The sequence below is a fragment of the Capra hircus genome, chromosome 8 (genome assembly GCF_001704415.2).
Source record: "Capra hircus breed San Clemente chromosome 8, ASM170441v1, whole genome shotgun sequence".
Classification (NCBI taxonomy): domain Eukaryota; kingdom Metazoa; phylum Chordata; class Mammalia; order Artiodactyla; family Bovidae; genus Capra; species Capra hircus.
The window spans coordinates 45,601,162-45,621,440 of NC_030815.1; the positions used below are offsets into that span (position 1 = coordinate 45,601,162).

The window sequence follows — 20,279 nt, forward strand, 5'->3', positions numbered from 1 at the left end:
GTCAGTTCATTGCATCAGGTGGCCAAAGTATTGGAACTTAAGTTTCAGCATCAGTCCTTTCAATGAATATTCAGGGTTGATTTCCTTTAGGATTGACCTGTTTGATCTCCTTGCTGTCCAAGGGACTCTCAAGAGTCTTCTCCAGCACCACAGTTTGAAGATGAAAACAAAGTTAGGAACAAAACTACACCAGAGTTGTGTCAGAAAACATAGATGGGTTTAACTTCACAACAAACTTACAAGGAGCACTTGAATAAAGCAGCTCTAAAATACCTAAAGCCCAGGACATAGAAGTAATCTTTTCAATTAATCAGCAATTGATGCTATAAACTTTACTATCAGCAAGTTTACATGTAAACATATTTATAAACATTTACACAAACCATGCATCTATTTTAAAAACAAATCAATCAAATACTTTAACAAATTTTCAGTTGAAGAGCAATTGAAAAGCTTGGACCACTCATGCTCTGATAGAGCGCCATGGTTTTAGGACCCCAGATGCAGTTTAGAGGAGTAAAGCTTTGAGAGAGGGCAATTCAACTAGCCTAACTCCTGGTTCTCTGCTCGAGCCCTCATCCACATTTTTTTTAAACTAGCACTCGATCTCCCCAAACTCAAGGCATCCATATGGATAAGAATCTCATTTCTAAAGCTTGATTAGCATAATCTCTAGTCTGGATCTCTCATTAGGTTCTAGACGTCCATATCCAAGCACCCACCTCTCGCCTGTCCTTGCAGACCTCACAGACACCTTACAGTCAGTGTCCTCTTGGCTCCCTGCCCACTCTCCCCATGAGTCACTTTCCATTTTTCCATCTCTTATTTCAGTAACTGGAGACCCCATCCCTCTAGAAGCACAAAATAACCTAGGAGCAGGCTGTAATGCCCTTGCCTCCATCCCCAGGTCCTGATGATTTTACCTGCTCAATATCTTTTCTGTCTGTCCATCTCCCAGTTCTTCTGCCAGCATTTCCCAAACCACCACCTTTAGAGTCTGTGATGGGCTCTAATGGGAATCACCTTCCGTTTTGCAAAATGTTTACAAATGGGCTTTCCCTTGAGCCCTCTTCCCAATCTACTGTCTCAGAAAAGCACACATCTGACCATGGCTTTCCTTTATTTGAAACATTTAGATGACTCCCTCTTGTCCTCAGAGTGCAGGCAGCTGTCCCCTCCCCTTCCCAGGACTCTGATGCACTCTCTCCCTTCTGCCTGTGATTACTTCCCCACCTCAGTTATTTCTGCACATAGAGAAGCTCTTCTTGAGAGACCCCAGCAGGGCTGGCTCCCTGTTCACACACAGGCACTCTTATCTGTCCTTCACAGCACACATCAGGTGTAAGAACAGCAATGACATTTCTATAGTTTGTGTAAGTACCTATCTCCTGTGCTCAACTTTAAATTAGCTCCCTAAAGAATAGGGCTCCACTCCAATAAACCCCTGGAACCTGCACAGGATTGGCTCACTGTCCATGCCCACCAAATATGTGTAGGATGAATGTGATGAAGAGTGAACGTGAGAAAGGGGTTAGTGCTCAGATCATGGGTGTTAAGACCCCTGTTGCTGAGCATCATTCTCCAGCCATACGGAGGTCAGTCTTTCAGGGCTGCAGAGGATCTGCAGGAACATCCAGGCTCTTCCCTTAACAGAGTTCCCCAATATAACCCAAGGGCTTAAAGTGTGGGAAGGAGGGAGAGAGGTTTTTTTTTTATTTTTATTGGAGTAAAGTTGATTTACAGTGTCATGTCAGTTCCAGGTGTGTGTATATATATATATATTTTTTTTTTTTTTCTTCCCCACTCTTTTTTAGGTTCTTTTCTCATATAGGACATTACAGAGTATTAAGTAGAGTTCCCTGTGTTATACAGTAGGTCCTTATTAGTTATCTGTTTTAAATGTAGAAGTCTGGATGCGTCAATTCCAGTCTCCCAATTTATCCCTCCCCCACTTATACCCTAGTAACCACAGGTTTGCTTCCTATACCTGCAACTCTCTTTCTGGGCTTCCCCGGTTGCTCAGTGGTAAAGACTCTGCCTGCAGTGTAGGAGATGCAGGAGATGCGGGTTCAATCTCCGGGTCAGAAGATCCCCTAGCGGAGGTCATGGCAACCCATTCCAGTATCCTTGCCTGGGGAATCCCACGGACTGAGGAGCCTGAAGGGCTACAGTCCATATGGTCACAAAGAGTCGGACATGACTGAAGTGACTGAGCATGCATGCACAACTCTATTTCTGTTGGCATTCTTTAATGTGATTTTTTTTCCAAGACAGTGAGAGCAGGTTGGCATCCTTTAGGCATCTGATTAATGGAATCTGTTCAATAATAAAGATTTTAACTGCAACAGCTTTAATCCAAACTGAGAAAACTTCTAAGAACTGAGAAAGCACGAATGCTGTTTCCCACAGTCCCCTCTACCATGTACAAACAGAAAGATTAAAAAATGAGTTAAAAGGCAGTGTGGTATAGTGGTTATATATGTACATACTCTGGATCCTGGCTACCTGCTGGCTCTGTGATCTTGGGCAAGTCACTTGACCTCACTGTGCCTCGGTATCCTCATCTATAAAATGTATATAATAATAGCATAGTGTTGTTATGAGAATTAAATGAATTAATGTACATCAAGTGCTTTGAGCAGTGTTTTAGGTTACTTAACATATTATATGACTCAATATATAAATGTTTTCCCTTTTATTATTACTGTTTTTTTAAAGCTGTTTTACAGTATTCTAGTGAAAATAAATATACTTTGATTAGAATGGGGCTCAATTAATGTTTAAAGCTAAGATGCTAAAAACTAAAATATGCACTGGCTTATTCTGTTGTACATAAAACTATTTTTAATGAAAGTATTCTGAATATATAACCTTGTTGATTCAGACAAAGCAAACAAAATGTTAGTGGATGGTTGTTGACTTCTTAACAGAGTGTGACAAAAACTCTTCAAATATGCATGAATAACCTGTTCAGTATCCAGTGAATTCACAAGCATATGCCTCATTTACCTTTGATATATAAAATAACAAAATCACATTCTGTTAACTGAGGTAGACAATAAAATTAATCAGAAAAGAATCAATAAAATGTATCTCTGCCTTAAAGCAGAGTAGTATACCTATATCTATCCTTGAGTTGTGAAGAGAATATGTTGATTACATCAAACAGAAAGGTATTCACAAAATCAATTGATTAAAATGTTTCTAATTAGACACACACATATCCTTATGATCAAGGAATTCTGTTCCTAAATACATACTCAAAAAATAGGAAAAAAGGGAGAAAGATACGCACAAGAATGTTCATAGCAGCATTGTTCATATAGTCAAAAAACTGAAAACTCAAATGTCCATCAGCAGGCAGAGTACAAATCATTATGTATTTATGCAACTGAATACCATATAGCAATGAAAAGAATGACCACTGTTACACATAATAACATGCATGTATCTCATAGATATTATGCCAAGTAAAATAATCTGTACAAAAAAGAAGTACAGAAGTGATTCTTTTTAGATGAAGTTCAAGAATCGTCAAATCTGATAAATGATGATAGAAGTCACAGCAGTGTTTACCTCCGGGAGACGGGAACAGGTATAGACTGGGGGGAATCTATGAGGTGCTGGCAGTGTTCTACATCCTGATTTGGGGGGTGGTTACTCAGGTTTATACATATGGAAAATTCCTCAAACTGTACACTAAAGATGTATGTACTTTATGTACTTCACTGTATGTGTTTTACTCCTATTATGTAAAAAAAAAAACCTTCCTAATAGTTTAAATCATGACCAGCTGTACACCGATTTAAGAAAACTGACCGCCATCTGAGTTCTTCACACATTGCTGCAGAGTTGGCAGACAGCTCTTTCCACGTACACACCAAACTAAGTGTTACAGAGTGAACTGTGTGCCCCTCGCCCTTCACGTGTTGATGCTCCAACCCCCAGCATGACTGTATTGGGAAATAGGACCGTTAGAGAGGTAATTAAAGTTAAATATCATCATAAGGCTGGAGACATACAGAACATGACTGGGGTCCTTTTAAGAAGAGGAAGTGATATCAAGTATGTGCCCTAATGAGAAAAACCCATGTGAGGACATGGCGACTAGGTGGCTGTCTGCAAGCTGAGGAGAAAGGCCTGCTGACACCTTGATCTTCAACTTTCAGCCTCTAGAACTGCGAGAAACTGAATTTCTGCTGGCCAAGCCACTCACTCTACAGTAGTCTGTTATGACAGCTCTAGTAGACTAACGCACCAAGTAAAGAGGCTTCAGGAAAAACTCTGGGAGCTTGATGTGGGCTCTCTGGAGTTTGTGGGAGCCAGGATGTTGTTACCTGATTCTTGCTGTGAGAAATCAAGAAGGTAGTCAAAACCAGCAGGGCAAAGAGAGAGGGGGCTGTCTTTGTAGCAAAAGGCACATCAATTGCCACTGGAACAGGGGTGTGTGTTTCCTGTGGGCTCCATGGAAGCAGCCTGCTTGAGCTGGAGGAGAAGTTTAACACTAGACATATTTAACACCACTACACACCTGAAAGGTCAGTTTTCATTCCAATCCCAAAGGCAGTGCTAAAGAATGTTCTAACTACCAGACAATTGCACTCATTTCCCATGCTAATAAGGTTATGCTCAAAATTCTTCAAGGTAGGCTTCAGCAGTACTGGAATTGAGAACTTCCAGATGTACAAGCTTGGGTTAGGAAAGGCAGAGGAACCAACATTTGCTGGATCATAGAGAAAGCAAGGGAATTCCAGAAAAGATGCTGAAGCTGAAGCTCCGATACTTGGACCACCTGATGAGAAGAGCTGACTCATTGGGAAAGACACTGATGCTGGGAAAGATTAAAGGCAAAAGGAGAAGAGGGTGGCAGAGAATGAGATGGTTGGATAGCATCACCAACTCAAGGGACAGAAACCTGGGCAAACTCTGGGAGACACTGAGGGACAGGGAGGCCTGGCATGCTACAATCCATGGGGTTGCAAAGAGTTAGACACGTCTTAGAAACTCAACAACAAAAACACACCTACCAGAATGGCTAGAGCTAAATGAATGATATGAGATCAGGTGCTGATGAGGATGGGGACCAATCACAGCTCTCATAAGCTGCTGTTGGGGGAGTAAATTGGTCCACCACTTTGTAAAACCTTTGGGCCATATCTCAAAACCTAAACATATACTGTTCCATGACTCAGCCATTTCACTCTTAGAGAAATGAATGCTTATGTGCACCAAAATGTTCAAGAATCTTCAGTGAGACAACCTAAGTGTCCAATAGAAGATCAGAGAATAAACTAAGTATATTCACACAACAGATTCATGCTCATGCTCAGTCGTGTCTGACTCTTCGTGACCCCATGGACTGCAGCCCACCAGGCTCCTTGGTCCATGAGATTTTCCCGACAAGGATACAGGAGTGAGTTGCCATGCCCTCCTCCACGGGATCTTCCCAACGCAGGGATCAAACTGCATCTCCCGTACTGCAGGAGGATTCTTTACTGCTGAGTAACGGGAAACCCCACACAATGGATTATCAAACCACAACAGAAAGGAGTGAACTACATAAAACAACATGGGTGAATCTCTAAAAAATATTGAACAAAAAAGTCAGACACAAAAGGTTACATACTCAAGGATTCCATGTGTATGAAGTTAAAAGCAAGCAAAATACTCCATGGTGATAGAGGTCAGACAGAGCAGTGGTTACCTGTGGGCTGCAGGTGGTATTAACTAGAAATGGCCATGAGGGAGCTTGGGGGAAGTGGAGGAGGGGCAGGATGTGTTCTGTATCTCATCAAGGTGCCAATTATATGGGTTTTCAGATACACAAAATTCAACAAACTGCACACTTGGATTTCTGTACTGTGTTCAGGTTTCACTGCAATTTTTAAGCCAAGAATGAGGCAGGAGTTTGGAATTTTTATTATTACACTGGACTGTATTATGTGATTAATAAACTGGTTTTGCCTTTCACCACTCAAGAGAGGGAAACCTAAAGGACCTGTGCAGGATTGTATTCCAATGGGGAACAGAAAACAGATCCACTGAGAAAACAGATACGTTTTTTCAGTCCACAATTCTGCTTTAGCTTTTATTTTGAGTAGCTCTGGTTAAAGGCGGCAACTTGATCACATACATTTTTATTAAGAGAAACAGAGAGAGAATAGCCACAAACAAGAGATTTTTAACACATTTCTTTGGAAGTGACTAGACTGTAGAATCCCTGGCCAGGCATACAGGCCTGGCAAGGGATGGAGGTACAGAAGGTTCTGGAAAACAGGCGATCCCCTGAAACCAGACAGTTGGATCACAGACCTCTGCTCCATGTGATACACACAATATCACCAGAAGCCAGCAGCCACTTCTCAGGAAAAAGAGTGGCATATGGGGATTTCCAGGGAAGCGCTGAACTGGCTCCTTGGTTGACTACTGTCAAGAGAAGCTACTGGCCTGGTGGTGGACAATGTTGGTATCACATCCAAATCCTCACCTGGTCAACAGCCAGCATCTATGACTCATTGACCAGCTTCGCCTTTTCATACAGAGAACCAGAAATACCTGCGGATGTATGTTCCCCTCCCCACAGTACCCTTTTAATGCAAAAGACCCTTACCCAGTGACTGACAGGTATGCAGTGCATGCCACCAAAGCCACTGACTCTGGTAGGGACAGTCCTGAGACCACATCATACCAGAGCTTCCCCACCCTCAAGCCTTTGAGATCACACCCTTGTCTGACGGACACCCTCCCTGCCCCCACACCCTGCTTCTCTTCCTGGAGCATCTCCTTAATAAAGCAGTGCCTGAACATACCAACCTCTTCTTAGTTTCTGCTCTGGGGGGCCCAACCTAAGACCTTTACAAACCCTGCCAACTAATACAGACGCTTGGCTATCTCCCATGTCACAGCCCTAATATGAATGGACAATCCATGATGACCAGACATTAGCTGAAAACCTCTGGCATGGAAGGGAGCCATCCAAATAAGCGAGATATAAACAAGCCCACTGTAATTCCCTGAATGGAAAAAAGAAGGAGGGGGTGGGAAGAGAGGAAAAAATTTAACTCAGGAAAAGACTCACTGTGCAGATAATATAATGAACAAAACCTTAATCATCCACCTTCACAAGTACAGTCTCTTTACTTCATCAAGGGGAGCCTCATTCCATACAAGAAACTGCAGATGGTTAGTTACACCCCCTCCACACCTTGCAGTTCTCAGGTAAGCATGCCCCCCGCCACCCCAACCCCTGTGCCTTCATCTACTGAGAACGATTTTGAAATCAGTCTTTGCACTGCCAGTAAGTGGTATGTTGTGTCTCACTAGGAGCAGCTCAGACATAATAGCAAACAACATCCTAAGCCCCTCAGCCTCCATTCTTCCCCAAGCAGGCTTTGAATACCTCACACAACTTAAATGTAATATGCACTTCTAACACTGGCTTAACATTTTGTCTTCAAGGTTAGACAGCATCTACCAGAGCAGTACCAATTTATACCAAGCTGAAAGCACACTTAATAACTTATTTTACATCAGCCATGGATCTTTTCTCCAGGTTAACATATTTTGGCAGACTAAAAAAGATAAGGGCTTATTTGAAAGCTAACCTAACTGTTCTTTTCCTTAACAAATTTTAATAAGGGGTATAGACTATTAATGATTTTGGTTACAACTTTTCTAGCACATTCCTTTCTTTTCACCCCTTAAACACACACATACACACACATATAGAGTTTCTTCATGACAGAACACAGAGTAACAGACTATTTGGAAAAATAACACACGTGCACACTGTAATTTCACCATCCAGTTTTTGTCCATCTCATTTTGAGAAGAAAATTCTAGATTTATATATTTCCTAATGCTTCCACTCCTGAGCCTACATACGTACTAAGAAATAAAATGGGAGTTGTGTTCAAGGCTTTGCTCTTAAAGAGATGTGACTCCTTGTTACATGTTGAGAAAATACAGATGAAAAGACACAGCACATTCTATCATTCTATCTTTATTTATGCCTAATGCAGAGTTCCGGCCCCTGAGTTAAATTTTGGGTAAAGCACAACAAAACGCTGGGCTGCTGGCAGCTAAGGCTCAAAGCACGTCAGCCTCCAGAGCTCCGACAGTGACAGAAAGCCTCAGGGACCAAAGCTAAACGTTTAGCCACTTCAGTTATTCTCTAATAAGCCCTTTTCATGTTGAAATGTTGGCTTTGTTTTGCCTGTTTGCTTTTCTCTTCTTTCTTCCCTGACATTCTTTTCCTTTTTTGGTTAATAGTGGGGGAGGGGGGGTACATGATTGCTGAAGCCCTTAAATTTAATTACAAAATGTTAACTCAACCATTCCTAAAGGTTCACTAGAGAATAGACAGAATTCCTTTTAAAGATGGAAAAATAAGATACACAGAAAAGCAACATATTTTCTTATTATATATACCATATATTCAACAAATATATATTCAGCACATACTATATATGCATATATGTGTGTGCAGAGTATCCATACGCTGTTAGCTCTCACAGTGCTAAAGAAGATGAGAAAAAGGTCAGCGGGTGGGTGTATAATGTGGAAGGACAAGAAAGGGATGGAATAAAGTAAGCACACAGTGCTGCAGTCCAAAGTGAACTGCAGTTGCTCTCTAACCAGTGGTACCCAGGGCTGTGAGCATTTACACCAGGAGTCTGTGAGCTCAGATCCAGGAAACGTATCTGGCCCAGTGCCTGGGAGTTGGGAATGGTTTTACATTTTTAGATGGCTGGAAAAAAATCAAGGGAGGAATCAAAATTTTGTGACAAGTGAAAGTGATACGAAATTCAAATTTCAGCATCCAGAAATAAAGTTTTATTGGAGTACTGCCCTGCTCACTGCCTTACACGTCCACAGCAGAGCTGAGAAGTTGTGACAGGCGGCAGAGACTGTATGGCCCCATGGAACCTTTTTTACTATCTGGCCCTTTGCAGAAAGAATGTGCTGACCCCTGGTTTAGAGTGGGGAGATGTCACTTATGCCCAAGGTCATCATGAGGGGAGTGACACGTCTCCCTTACTTTCCTAGAGCCCTTGACAGCCCAGTGGCCCTGTGTGGGAAGAGAAGAGAAGGGTAGGTTTCATCATCCCTCCTTTTACTGCTGAGGAAGCTGAGGCTCAGCTCAGTCAAGAGAGACTTGACCAATGTTGGCAGCTAATGAATGGCAGCACCACACTCCATCCATCTTGAGCCTTTCCATCACAGCAGGTAGAGACTGGAGAGATGCTGGTGCAACAGCTGCCCACACACAGACATCCCAAGTGGGACAGGGCATCACAAACAAGGGCATCCAGCTGGCCAGGTCGGGTGGGGGGCTTTTGCTGGGCCCCAGGACAAAGGCAACAGGAGCCATCAGGGCCTGCTCCCATCCCTGGACCCCAGGTGAGGCCCTCTTGCCTGTCCTTCAGTCACTGATGGAACCTCTGAGAGCCTCAAGTCCCATCTGTAACTTAAGTCTTCTCCTGATATGGTTATGAAGAGTAGGTGAGGTCAGTATGAGAATCAAGTGAGTTAACTGTGTATAGTGCTCACCACAACACCTGGCACTCTGTAGCTATGATGTTAACTTGCTTTCACTTACTGGATGGGGAACCTATTGAGGTTTTTCTTCTTCATTATTGCAGTAAAAATGCTGTATAATGTTGTGTTAGTTTCTGCCATACAACAATGTGAATCAGCTGTAAGTTTACATACATCCCCCCCCTCTTAAGCCTCCCTCCCACTGCACTCTCCCATCCACCACTCCAGGTCTTCACAGAGCACTGAGCTGAGCTCCCTGGGCTATACAGCAGCTTCCCACTAGCTCTCTATTTTACATGTGGTAGTGTATATATGTCAACGCTACTCTCTCAATCTGTCCCACACTCCCCTTCCCTCCCTGCTCCCCGTGTACAGAAGTCTGTTCTCTACGTCTGCATCTCTATTCCTGCCTATTAGGCTTTGAAAGTAGGAACTGGTATGTCCTTCCACTAGACAACAGGAGAGCCATAAAGAGTGTAATCACACCTCAACACCAGACTAGATTAGACTTTCATACCGCCTAACACTATGGAAACATTCCACCTGTGGAACACATTCTCACTTCTTTAGGTCCCCCTCCCCACCCTGCCCCCCACACATATGCCAGGTATGAGCTCAGGGGAAAAAGCGATTCCTGCACTTTCAAGTTATTTGGAAGAGAAGTGGGTGTAAAAAGCAGTTTCACATCTAGGAAGAAATATATTAGGTTGAAATTGAGAAGGAAGTAATTGAACTGAATATCTAGCACTCTGAAATTTGGAGGCGGTGGCTTGGGAAAGAAGCAGGAAAGGAGGGGGCAGCAAAGAACTGTGAGGGGAGATGAGCCAGACTGGGAAGGCCGGCCAGTCCAGCCGCGCAGTCAGGACCCAGGAGCTGAGCATGGTTCGTACAGCCCAGGAAGCCGCTAGATCTAAGAACCAATCCACTTGTCTGACTCCACTTTCCACACTAATAGTTTCTTCTTTTGGAAATACAACATCTACTCAAAAATAAATTTTTCTTTAGTATTCTTGTGACCTCCTACACTCATACTACCAAATATACAGATATGCTAATAATTTGAAACAAATTTTAAAAATCCTCTGACATGAAATTATTTCATGCTATAAGGAAACAAGCACTCTTCTGATGGATGTAATACAATAGAACAGTGTTTCCTCAACCGCATGTCAGGAACCATTAGAACTGAAATAAGTTTAGTGAGTTGACAATCATATAGAATAGAATGGAATAGAACAGAAAATATCCAAGTGCTTCACACGTAATAAAGGACCAGTATTGCCAAGTGAGATTTTTGTTTCAGTGATGTGTGTGTGTGTGTGTGTGTGTGTATGTTTAAACATACTCATCTATATTGTTAGGCTATGATATAAACTATATTATCATGAGGGGTCTTGGTTAAACAAGTTTAAAGGCACTGAAATAGAGTGTGATCCACATAGTAAGTCCACTATAAAAATCCTAGTTCATTGACTAGCCACATAAGAGAGTAATTATTGCTGATAAGTGGAATCTCTTTCAATGATAAGCTCTTCCTCTGAATTTAAGATATGCTACCATTTACAAGAAAAATGATTTATACACATCTTGTCAAGTACACCTCTTCTAGAAAATAAAGTGTATCTGTCAATCAATATGGAATTGAATGTGAGACACAAAATTTATCAAAAGTCAGAAATGTAAATGGTCACACTGTTCAGAACAACGGTTCATCAACTGCTCAGTGAAACTAAATCATTACTGTATTTTTCACACTAATTAATCCACCACGGAGCAGAAGAGGAGGAGGTTGGAGAGGAAACTTACTAGGCAAGGATCACCACACCTCAACAACCTCCCATGATGACATGGCATATACAAAATGAGATTCCTAATCCCCCCAAAAAATGAGATTTCAGAAAAGAGAAAGTCATCTTGTGTTTAACTCCATATAAAGTCTCCCTTACTAAGAGCCATGCTCTCAGTTACTCTCTTCTGAATGCCAGAAAGCTTGTTATCTCCAAGATAACAGGAATTAAAATCAAGCAGTTCATTAATATTGGATGTGATGGCCACTGATTTTAAAGGGAAAAGCCATGTCAAAAATTTACTTGGTAAGACTGAAGGTTCTATGAAAAGATGTAGGTTTCAGAGGTCACCTGAGAACTGTCTGGAGAAGACAGCCAGAAACAACTGCAATCAAAACTAGACAGGGATGCCTATAGAGGTCATGGGATTGAAACAGAGTAGGTGAACGAATGAAGGGAGTCAAGATTTTAACACCAATTTAGGTAAGTACTCCTTCATAATTGCCTGTATTGGATGACTTTACACAAATCATGCAGAAGTGCTGGGCTGTAGAGGGCATGAATATATACCTATAGGAAGACAGCAAAAAACCAACTGTCTTTACACTGTGTGAATAGGCATACAGGGCTTAGAATTAAGGGAGGCATCCCATGGAAGGACAGCATCACATGCAAATTCAAAAGTACTCTATGACATACAAGTTAGATAGATGTGAATATGCCAAAAGTGGTGTTTAACAATGAAAAGGACGCTGGTCAAAGCAGCATGTGAAACATCTGAATAAATGATTTTGTAAAATGTGAGTGTAGAAGAATGTCATATTTTAAACTGACTAATTTTATATAAGGTGATTTAAAATGCATGCAAGTAAATTAATAAATATAGATTATTATTAAATATAGTATAAACATTTAGAGTAAATTAAATATAACAATAAAATATTATTTATTAAATATAAAAATACCTATATCATGCCAATGTGCATATTCAAGTTGATGTAAAGACTTTTTTAAAACTACCTCGCTGGAAAATGGGGTACTACCTTATAATCCAGGGTACCTTATACATGGGCATACATGGTAATGTGCACCCCAGATAATTAAGGATTGTCAACAGTTGGCTTGTGAGTAAACTTGAACAGTAGGAAGCTGCTGCAATATATTAAAACCCCTAAAATAAAATAACAATAACTGCTATCCCATAAATTCTATTAAAAATTCCCTGTGCCAATGTGCACAAGAAGCTGCTGTTGCGCTGCCCCCATGTCCCTTTGGAGAAAGCAATGGCACCCCACTCCAGTACTCTCGCCTGGAAAATCCCATGGACGGAGGAGCCTGGTAGGCTGCAGTCCATGGGGTTGCGAAGACTTCACTTTCACTTTTCACTTTCATGCACTGGAGAAGGAAATGGCAACCCACTCCAGTGTTCTTGCCTGGAGAATCCCAGGGATGGGGGAGCATGGTGGGCTGCCATCTATGGGGTCGCACAGAGTCGGACATGACTGAAGCGACTTAGCAGCAGCAGCCTGCCCCTTTAGCCCACCTGTGAGTTCATGGGTGGCTCTGACGGACAGCTCCCCACACACTGACGGCTTCCTACCCCCACCCTCTCAGCCTCTCTGCTTAGCTACCCACAAGGGTTTTCTCCAGTGCCTACAAAGTTCGCAGCATTAAAGTGCCTGGGAATTGATGCCCCCAGGATTAAATGGGGGGTAAAATCCTACCTTCCCCACTGCTTGATAGACAATCATAAAGAATAGCGTCTCCACTGCCCACAATGGTAATCTGCTCACTAACTTGCCTCTTTTCTTACTTCCCTGTTTTCCTTCCTTTCCTGTCTCATTTTTTCCCATTCCTCATTTGTGCTTCTTGGGATCACCTCCCAAACAGACTATTTGTACCCAAGTCTTCATCTCAGACCATGAGTGCATAAACTACTTAGCACCAAGGGAAAATTTTGTCTTCTTTTAAAAACAGCTGTCTTCAGGGATCAAGGTCAAAGAGCTTTAGCCCCATTCCTTTATACCTGGAAATGTCTCATCCATTCTTTGCAATGAGTAGTTGATGATACCTTACTAAGACAAACAGTATTTCTATGGGCTGAAGGGTTTTTCTATGCCCAGATGAACAAAACATAGCTCTAGTTTCAAAGACCTTAGACCTAGGAATGAGATATGAAATATGGAAGAAGAAGAGGAACACTATGGCTAAAGACGGTTCAGTCCAGAGAAGAGTGAATGTGCAGTTTCAAGAAAGGGACCACTTCCAGCTGGCTAGTATTTCAGCACTACTCAGACACAGCTACTCTCCAAGTTTTCTAACTCAAATGTGTCATTCAGGACATATTCTCTTTTTAAAAACCCAGCACCGACTCACCCACAGGTCAGCTCGAACATGGTAGTGTGATACAGCCTTACAAGTGACTGATTCAGTACTGAAAGGCAAAGCATCACATTGCAGGGTCCCTAAGTGACGGCTCCATGTATCTTGTATGACACTACATGGCCAGGAGAAGCAAGGAAACCAGCAAGGTTTACTTGATTATGCCAAGCATGTTCCTGTCTCAGGCCCTTTGACATTCACTACCTAGAAGGCCCTGCCCTCAAAAATACTGGGTTGGTCAAAAAGTTTGTTTGGGTCTTACTGCCCCATCAGTCAGGAAAACTCAAATGAACTTTTTGGCCAACCAAATACTTGCATGGCTCACTCAACTCTTTAAGTTCTGAGCTCAAGGCATTCCCTGACCACCCACTATAAAGTAACAGCCACCCCTACACTCCACACTCTACTCCTTCCTTGCTTTCTTCTTCATAGCACTCACTGCCACCTGAAATATATGTGCTTATTTATTTTTTAATCCCTTCCTCTAAAAGGTCAGTGGTAGTAGGGACCTTCTTGCCCCGATCTATCCTTTGCACCAACAATAGTGAGTGGTGGAGAGATGTTCAGAGAACATTTATTGAAGGAATGAATAAATGATTTCAACATTAAAACCTCAAAATCAACACTCACCACAGTCAGATTTCTATAAATTTGTCTGGAATCACACATGACCCTGTAGACCCCCTTTGAGGAATTATTTCATGAAAAAAAAAATTTATAAAGCTTCAATGTATGTAACAGGTAAGAATAAATAAAAGTTTTAATGCTGTCATGAACTTGAACAGGCCATGGAATGCAACTTATTCAATGTCCATGATGTAAACAGGAAAGAAATCCTGAAATTTTAGATCTTAGATACTATACCTATCTTTACTAAAAAAATTAATTTATTCATGTATTCATGAAAAACAATTTACTGAGCACTTACAATAGGCATGGTGTTGGGTGAAGAGCTATATTTGATTTTTCTTTTGCCATATGTTGGCACTGGAGATAGGGAAATCTCATCTTTTCAAAAACACTTATATTTTCCTCCATTATTTACTGAAGTCAGCAATCCTTGAGAGAAAATCTTCACAGGAAATACTTCAGGTGGGGTCTTTTATTCAGCTAATTTTAAAGGCAAACATTTTTCTCTTTTCATTGAGTTTATGGGAAGGAGGAGCTACTGTATTTAACAACATTTAATGCTATTAATAACAAAAATTATATAAGCGGTTGTCAAACTTTAATTATATAGGACCAATTGGTTCTACCACAAATTTATGCTCTCCAAACAAAGGAGGCCCTCATAGTCAGGTGATAATCTTTTATTTACCCATAACTAACTCACCACTACATTCCCACAACACTTGGTCCAAGTCTTTATTATTCTACCCATGGCTTCAACCCTGCCCAGCTCTCTCTGACTTGACTTAGAAGACCATGGCCAAATTCCTTTCTTTTCACCTCAAACTTCCCATGCTTCTGTCTCAAAAGAGCCCTTCCCTTGAAAAGTCCTATCTTAAAGATTATGTTCCCGTCAGCCTCTCCCATTAGCCTCCCCATTAGCCTCTCCCATTATTTCCCATTAGCCTGTCCCTTACATTTTCGATCTCTCTTTATCCTTCACTGGTTTCTTCTCCTCCACTTATAAAGTAGGTTCAGGTGTCCCTATACTAAGACATTACTTTCCCTACACCATGCCCTACCTTTGATGTAGCAAACTCTCTCTCTCTCCTTCATCCTACTTATTAAAAAGGAAGTCTGTCCTCGCTGCTTTCCATACGCATTACCCTCCCCTATTCAATCCCTCACAGCATGGATGCACTCCACCTGCCTCAGGATAATCAAGGAAAGTCAAGTCAAGCCCAACCGGCTCTTCCTTCCCTGTACCTCCACCCCCTTGGGGCGTGATGTAGGAAGGGTGGTACTCCCTCACCTTCCCCAGCTTCCACGACACCACACTACTGCTACTGCATTCCTCCAACTGCCTCTTGTTTAACGCTCATAACCTCTTTTTCCTCTTTTCCCCTCCAAACCAGACGTCCTCCAAGGAGCCTACCCTTAGCCTTTGCCTCTTCTTGCTCCACTCTCTTTATTGGTCATTCCTGAGACATTAAGTGAGTGAGTGAAGTCGCTCAGTCATGTCCGACTCTGTGGACTGTAGCCCACCAGGCTCCTCTGTCCATGGGATTCTCCAGGCAAGAATACTGGAGTGTGTTGCCATTTCCTTCTCCAGGGGATCTTCCCGACCAGGGATCAAACCCAGGTCTCCTGCGTTGCAGACAGACGTTTTAACCTCTGAGCCACCAGGGAAGCCCCCCTGAGACATTAAAACTGCTCCTAAATAAATGACTTACAAATCTCTCTTTGTCGCTCTAACCTCTCTCCGAAACCTATACCTGCACTGGAGTCCCTTCATTTGGACAAACCTGTCAGGCTCAAAATTCTTCTTTATAAAGAAGTTTCCCCATCCTCCTCTGAAGGAGTATTTCTTGACAATAACCCAATCATTCTCACAGCTGAGCCTGACAATGACCTTTGATCTCCCTGATCAGTGTTCAGATTATTCTTGTACTCTGTCTCTTGAGTTTGCTCTCTTCACTCCCACTCTCTCATTTCCTCTGACCCTTAATTTAACAACAGAGCTTATCTTGTCTCCCTACTGCTGTTCTTTCTTCATTTCATTACATCCAACACAATTCAAGATTGTCACTGTGAAGCTCAGTTATAGTTCTGTCAACCTTCATCCTCAAAAACCTTCCAAGGCTTCCTGGCAGTAACTGAATAAAATCCACATAAAAGTTGCTTCACAACCTTGAATGACTGTCTCTTTCTTATCTCTCACTTCATCTCTGGGCATCTCCTACATTCCAGCACACGCCATTCTTTCCCACCCCCCACCCCCAGTTTAACTGAGAAAGAATTTTAAGCACACCATTCGGAGGAGCCTGGTAGGCTACAATCCATGGGGTCACAAAGAGTCGGACACGACTGAGCGACTTCATTTTCATTCTGTTCCCTGAATGGGCACACACTTGCCACCACCAGGCCTCTGCTATGCTGTTCCCCCCCCCCAAATATGCCCTTCCTTCCTTGCCAGCCCAAAACCCACCTATGTAAATCTCAGCTCAAAAGCTCATTCTTCCAAATCTTTCTTGATTCTTCCTTCTGAAGTCATTGTTGTATCACGTGAACTCCTACAGATCTACAGGCATATAGCTTTTTCAGCACTTCACCACTTTCCACCATTTTTACATGCATGACCTGTCTCTCCTTCCTGGCCATGAACTTCCTCTGGGCAGGATCTAGGTATCCTTAGTTTTCAAATTTCCAGCCGTCATAACATTTCCCAAACTCTATCCAAAGGTATACACTGCCTAAGATGTTGTAGGCAATGAACAAATATTTGCAAATTAATGACTGTAACCTAAAGGGTTAACTCTGGATTTTAGTGGTTGAAAGTCTCTCAATTTTAACAACAATTACTTTTTCTTTATAGGATGTAAGTCCAACCTCGCCCATGGTACCACAGCTTATTCCCTTTGGCCCCACAGGTCAATTTTCGGATGTCTTTTATTCCCAAATCTTCTAAAAAACAAACTTCTTTAAGAGACCCAATACTGGAAAAGAACAGAATTAATGCTCCTTTAAGAAAGAAAACACATCCATGCAAAACAAATGACTTACTTCAGGCTACAGCAAAAGGTACAACTGTTTATAGACTGAATTACAGTATTCAAGCTGTATCATTAACCTTAATAGTGCAATCTTTAGACAGCCAGGCATTGCATTTTAAAAATTATCACAGGTTAGAAAGGAAATCACTAATTCCTGAGTCATCAGTTGTGCTGTTGTATAATTATTCTTTTTCTAAACAGTTTATTCACCTTGATAATTCCTGATATTCTTAAACTTTATGGTAAGACAGTTTTTCTTTAAAAAAAAAAGCAAAAACCTCTTAGAATGCCTTTTACGTTCCAAAGTACTTTTCTCAGAAAGAAATTGGCAGAACTAATAAGAGAGTTAAGAACTAAGATTCCAAATTCATTTTTATAAATCTTTCGTAAAACTTTGGATGCGATCCAACAACCTCACATTAAAATTTTAGAAGGCTTGACTTGAAGGACATGAGGAAATTTATTTTAGTGTTCACAGCTCCAAGAAAACCTGGTCTATAGATCATCATTAATTAAGAGAAGACAAATGGGAAGACAAAAAGCATATGTGGACAGCCCTGGTTCTATTATTTTCAATGCAACCTCTGCAAAACAAAACAAAAATTTTTTTAAAAGAGAAAGAAACATCTGATGCTAACATGTTGTATACCTACTTGTGTAGCTATGACTGCTATAGGCTTTTCAAGAGGACTGGGGCAGCCAGTTTGGATTCTGACAGCAATGCAGTAGAATTTAAGGTGTTATGCAAATATGTTCTAAGCAGGTTAATCTAGTTCCACAACATTTTAATAAAGAAGTATCAAGATATACAGTGTAAAGGTGCATCATTCTTATAAACACTGCAGGAGAAAAATAGGAGCTGGGGAGTCAAACTGCAGTGGACGCACATATGAATACAGTATCTCCCTTCCTGTCTCTCTCTACCCAACCCCACATAAGCGGATCTTTATCACGCAGAGACAATTAAACAGCTATAGACCCTGGATGCAATTCCGTGTCCTGGCTTCCACTGGGTGACTTATTGCCAGCCTGACATTCTCCAAATTTTCTACTTGCAGGCTATATTGGCTAGGAAAGCAGACTCACTAACCTGGGACCCCATCACTATGAACCTTGGGGGATTTCAGTCCCCCAATAATACATGGTACCACCTAGCCATTGTGAAATCTGGAAGAGTGGATGCCACTAGCATTAGAAATAAAAGTATCCCTTTTCCTAAGGAAAACGCCCTGCTTGTGATGTTGACCAGAGGGTAGGCGGGGGACCAATTTCTCAATGATTTTTTTTTTCTTTTAAAATACTACCCCCTCATCTCTCATACACACCTTCAGAGTTCATTCTGCAAGATCCAAGATAAAGTCCATATTCCTCAACCATAAGATTTCCAGTGTTTAAATGTGGACGGAGAAGGTTTAGTTGACATTCAAAGTTGTGGGGACAGTGGCCATTAAAGCCCCTTCTCCTTCAGGTCAGACAAGAGAAAAACAATAGAAACTGCAGAGTCAGGGCATCTAAGACCCTTACAGACTAGGAGATGAGGAAAGGAGAAGGGTCACAGGATGGAAGCTGCCTTCAAAACCTGAATGCCAGCAAGCCCAGGAACGGTAACCATTATACTGTTTCCCTGCCATGTGCCCAAAGCCACATGCGCCCTTCCACATCCCCATCTCAAGCGACATGTGAAGAAAAAGGGGAAACGAAGGGAAACGAAGGGAAGTGAGCACCCCTACAGCCGGCCATCCCCAGGCGGGAGCAGAACAGAGACTGTGAACAGAGTTTCAGGGGAGAAATAACACTGTCCCACAGTCAGCGGGTGACAGCAAGTCAGGGCACCCGCAGATCTCTGGGTCTGGAGAGCAGTTTGCAGTCACGCGAGTACACACACACACATACACACACAGATTCACACACATGGGATTTTACAAATCCGCACCCACGCCCCTGCCTCCCTCCACACTCTCACACCAAGTGCATCCTGCTCACTTCACCGTTGTCATCACCACACTCTCCCGGAGAGTCCGGAGAGCTGAGGGATCCTAGCGGGGATTCCTGGAAATGTCATCCCCCAACACCTTCGGTCCGCCACCCCCATCCCTTTGACTCTACCTTTTACACACACACACACACACTCCTGCCATGACTGTCATCAGACTCACCGCTGCCCCGAAAGCACGGCATGTCAGCGCGCACTGGACACCAGGCGTCCGTATCCTCAACGCCCCCTTCCCCCGCCCCGTTAGCTCGATGGCTCTAGGCATTGCCTCCCTGGATGTCGCCGGCTGTCCCCTCTCATCCGCACTATTGTTCCTTGCAGGCGCCCGGGGGCGCCCTTCGGCGAGGACGGGGGCCCCGTCGGGGGCAACATCAGCGCCGGGGACCCCCCATTCACCCAAGCCGCTCTGGAGGTGGTACCTTGCCTGACAGCTGGGTCCGCGGGCCCGCAGAAGCAGGCGGCGCTAACGACAGCGTTGGTGCCAAGTCTGGGAATAAAGCTCCTCTCCAGCCGCTCCTACCTCCAGCGCCACCATCTTCTCCCGCCGCCGCTGCCGCCGCCGCGACCGCAGCCGCCGTCGCCCAGCTCTGGCTGGGGCTTCGCAGCAGCCGCTCAGGCCCCTCCGGTCCTGCGGCCCCACCCCCTTCTCCCCACCCTCCCGCCCCTCGTGACGCGCGCCGGGGCCGAGCCGGCAGGCTGGCGAGGGAGGGCGCCGGGGTGAGTGCGCGCGCACGCCGCCAGCTAGGCGCGCCTTCGCCTCCCACGCCCACCCGCGCGCACGCGCGGCGCGCGAGCACGAAGCAGCCAGGCGGCGTCCTCCACGCGCAGCCTCTGAAGCGCCCCAGCCCAAGGGCTGGTGGGCATGAGGGGCTCTACAGCCTTTCGCTGCCTGTCGCGCCTCAGCTCGGGCAGCCG

General features: G+C 43.3%; 1 protein-coding gene across 2 annotated transcripts in view; it reads right to left on the minus strand.

Annotated features, from left to right (window-relative positions):
* The window catches only part of APBA1 (amyloid beta precursor protein binding family A member 1), a 233,250-nt gene extending 213,269 nt beyond the window's left edge, over positions 1-19,981 (minus strand). Inside the window, exon 1 of one of the 2 annotated variants that reach the window (XM_018052054.1) lies at positions 19,784-19,981. The gene's annotated coding sequence lies outside the window, so the exon portion shown is untranslated. The remainder of the gene's footprint in view (positions 1-19,783) is intronic. The other variant, XM_018052056.1, reaches the window with a different exon arrangement.